This window comes from Malania oleifera, chromosome 13, assembly GCF_029873635.1.
Source record: "Malania oleifera isolate guangnan ecotype guangnan chromosome 13, ASM2987363v1, whole genome shotgun sequence".
Classification (NCBI taxonomy): domain Eukaryota; kingdom Viridiplantae; phylum Streptophyta; class Magnoliopsida; order Santalales; family Ximeniaceae; genus Malania; species Malania oleifera.
This window is the reverse complement of record NC_080429.1, coordinates 28,812,951-28,817,521: the sequence shown is the minus strand read 5'-3', so window position 1 is coordinate 28,817,521 and position 4,571 is coordinate 28,812,951.

The window sequence follows — 4,571 nt, the reverse complement described above, 5'->3', positions numbered from 1 at the left end:
TGGCACGTCCTAACTTATAGTCACAATGAGCTCAGCCTCCGAATTTACCGTTTCATCCCTGTTCAATATTCAGTACTTTTTTCCTTTTTGTGATTTTTTTTTTCATTTTAATATCAGTCCATCTTTTTTCTTATGCCTTTTGTTTCTTATGTGAAAAATATATTTTTTTAAAAAAAATTTAAGAAAAATTGTATGATTGCTCTAGGTAATGTATATTATTACATTTTGCTCATAAAGGAATTTTAGAGAAGTAATAACAAAAATTACATAAAATAAACATACTTCAACTTCAAACACACGAAGGAGGTTTATTAACAATACACAACTACCCTCAGCTCAAGAATAACTTTCAGTTCAAACAAATACTTTCTGTTACTGATATTCCATTTTTTTTATTATATTTTTTGTTAAGTTTGTTACAGAGAATATTCTAGTTTCCTCCTCCTTGTATATATATATATATACAATACTGTGCTTAGTTTATGATTGGAAAAGAGAAAAGGAGCATTCAGCGAGAATTCATTTTTATCTTTTATCCTCTGTTTATTTTCTGTTTTCTTCCTTTCTTCATGGTATCAAAGTTTTGTTAGGACTCACGTCCATTTTCTCCAATTTCTCATCTACAACATGGCTGAGTCTCCTACTGCATCCTCTTCATACACGCAACCTCCTGCTATTTCACTTCCTTCTCCCTTCCATATGATTACAGTGACGTTAACTCATGACAATTATTTACTGTGGAAGACACAACTCATACCCTATCTCAAAGGTCATAACTTATTTGGATACATAGATGGCTCTAATGTCCCTCCTCACTCGTTCGGCAAAAACAACACACCATCTCCTGAGTTTCTCGCTTGGCAACAGCAGGATCAAGCTATCATCGGTGTTTTGATCTCATCTCTTTCTGAAACACTGATTGCACATGTCCTCACAACAACTTCTTCCCGTGAAGTGTGGACAACTCTTGAAGATTTGTTTGCTGCAAAATCAAATGCTAGCACTATGCAAGTTCAACTCTAGCTCACCCCCCTCAAGAAGGGTTTAGAATCCATTCCTGAATACTATCGTCGTGCAAAGCTCCTTCAAGACTCTCTTGTCATGCCTGGTAAAATCATTCCATTATCTGATTTCATTACATTTCTCCTGGCTGGTTTAGGCTCCGACTACGACTCCCTTATTACATCCATCACTACTCGTGTGGATCCACTTATTCCTGCGCAAGTATGCAGCCATCTCCTGACTCATGAGGCACATTTGAACCATTAGAGTTCCACACTTACAGCATCTCCTGAATTTTCTGCTAACTCCACTCAAACAAAATTTGCTACCAGCTTCTCTCACGACTGTGGCTCCTCACACGTCAAGGGCAATTTCAGAGGTCGTGGTGGTTGTGGCAGGCATGGTGGTCATCATCCCTCCTCCTCCCCAGTTCCTTTTTCACCTAATCGACCCATCTGTTAGGTCTGTCATGAAAGAGGCCACACTGCCATCTCCTATTACCCCATATTTGATTATAGCTACCAATCTCCCCCACCACCTTCCCTCTCAGCACACCTTACTTCAAGCCCACAATTTCAGCAACCCTCTTCCATGTCTACAGACCCTAACTGGTACCCCGATTCTGCTACTACCCACCACTTCACCCATGATTTTTCTAATCTCTCTCTTAACCCATCTGAATACAAAGGTGATGAACAAGTTCGTGTTGGTGATGGCTCTTCTCTCCCAATACATCATGTTGGCAGCTCCACCATCTCGTCCTCCAATGGCAGTATTCTCCTCTCCAAACTCTATCATGTTCCATCAATTTCTATGAATTTAATTTCAGTTCGGAAAATTATGTGAGGATAATTCTGTATTTTTTGAGTTTCACTCTTCCTTTTTTTGTGTGAAGGATTCACAAACTCAACAGGTTCTCCTTCGCGGTTCTACTAAAGATGGCATGTACGTGTTCCCACCTTCATCCCCTCAAGCTCATATTGGTGAGTGTGTCTCCTCTTTTCAATGGCATACTCATCTCGGTCATCCTTCCATGCAATTAGTACATAAACTCATCTCACAAATGTCTTTGCCCACCAAATCCTCTTCCTCTTTGGGTTTATGCTCTTTATGCTGCAAGGCTAAACTTCACCAACTCCCATATGTCGCTCACCTCATCTTTCATCTGCCTCACTTTATCTCATTTTATCGGATTTTTGGGGCCCTGCACCGTTGATCTCTCATGGTGGTTTTCGTTATTATGTTTCCTTTGTTGATGACTACAATCGGTTTACTTGGATTTTTCCGTTAAAATGTAAATCTAATGTAGCTTCTATTTTTTTGTTTTTCAAATGCCATGTAGAAACTCTCCTTAATACAAAAATCCTTTCATTACAATCTGATTAGGGTGGTGAATTTCAAACTCTTAATAACGTGTTAAAGTCCTTTCGTATTTTTCATTGCATCTTTTATCCCCATGCTCATTCACAGAATGGCTCGGTTGAAAGAAAACATAGGCACATTGTGGAAACAGGTTTTGCCCTTCTTGCTTATTCCTTTTTGCCTCAATCTTATTGGTCCAATGCCTTTGTTACTGCCACTTTCTTAATCAATCGTCTACCCTCCCCCACCTTAAATAACAAATCACCATTTGAGGTTTTATTTCATCGCATACCCGACTACATTTTTTTTTAAAACCTTCGGTTGTCAATGTTGGCCTAATCTTAGGCCATATAATCAACACAAACTAGACTTCAGATCTCTTCCTTGTGTTTTTCTTGGATATAGTTCTTCTCATCATGGTTATTTGTGCTTTCATGTTCCTACTGGCCGTATGTACATCTCCCGGGATGTTTTATTTGATGAAATTTTTTTTCCATTTTCTACTTCTAGTTTCAGCTCACTTCAGCATCGTCCAGCTCAGCCCACTCAGTCTCACACTTCACTACCTCCTTTCATTCCGCCCATTAGATCTTCCCCCGCTACTACATCCCCAACTCGGCCTGGCCCATCACCTCCTCCCAATAACATTGGGCCTTTAACCCACTCTTCCATCCCTCGCTCCCAAACCTAGCTGCCGCTAGTCTCACTTGCTCCCGCTTCTTTTACTTGGCAATCCATTCCTGTTTCTAGGGCTTCCCTCGACTCGTCATCGTTTCCACACTCTCCTTCACTTTCTTTTTATTCTCCCTCCACAATTCCTTCCGCATCCTTTCATCCCATGCAAACAAGAGCCTGATCACAAAAATCCTGCCCTAAAATCCAAACTGATGGCACCATTCCTTGGCCGCCACCTCGCGCCCATACCACTGCCGTTATTGTTCCAAAGGAGCCCACTTCTGTTACTCAGGCCTCCAAATTTCCTGAATGGAGGCATGCGATGCAGGTTGAGTTTGATGCCCTGAGGTCCACCAATACATGGCCTCTTATTCCTCTTGCCCCCAATCAAAATGTCGTTGGCTGTCGCTGGATTTTTAAGACAAGACATTTGTCTAATGGCTCCATTGAGAAACGCAAAGCACGACTGGTTGCCAAAGGTTATAGCCAACTTGAAGGTTTGGATTACAATGAAACTTTTAGTCTTGTGATCAAACCTACTACAATCAGGTTAGTTCTCTCCATTGCAGTCTCGTCTTGCTGGTCGATTCATCAATTGGATGTTCAGAATGCCTTTTTACATGGCAATTTAGATGAGCAAGTTTTCATGACTCAACCTCCCGGGTTTATTCATCCACAATTTCCTCACTATGTATGCGAACTCAATCGTGCTCTCTATGGCCTTAAACAGGCTCCTCAAGCCTGGTATGCTAGGCTTAGCTCTCGGCTGCTAGAACTAGGATTTGTTGTTTCAAAATCAGATACCTCTTTATTCATTTATCAGCAACAATTAGTAACAGTTTACTTCCTTATCTATGTCGATGATATTGTGATTATAGGCTCCAGTTCGAGTGCTATCTCTCATTTCATATTTGTTTTGACCTCTGATTTTCCTATTGAGGATCTAGGATCTTTACACTACTTCTTGGGTGTTGAATGTCATTGTACCTCTGTTGGGCTCATGCTTTTTCAACGGAAATATATCTTTGATTTACTCAACAAGAAAAACATGATGAACTGCAAACCAGTCACCAGCCCTATGTCTTCCTCCAAAAATTGTCTGCTTTTTGACTCCACTCCTATTCCAGATCCTACACTATATCGAAGTGTAGTGGGCAGCTTACAGTACTTACTTTTCACCAGACCGAACCTTGCTTTCTCTGTCAATCGTGTTGGTCAGTTCATGCATGCTCCATGCGTATCTCACTGGCAGAGTGTTAAGCGCATTTTATGCTATTTAAAATATACTCTGCATTATGGTTTACTGTTGCAACTTTCCAACACTTCATCCCTGGCTGCCTACACCAATGCCGACTGGGCAGGGTGTCCCTATGACAGAAAATCAACTAGAGGTTAATGTGTCTTTTATGTTGGCAACTTAGTTTCATGGAGCTCAAAGAAGCAATCTACCATTGCCAGATCCAGCACAAAGGTTGAGTACAAGGCCCTAGCTCATGCCACTTGTGGACTACTGTGGTTACAATCTTTATTAT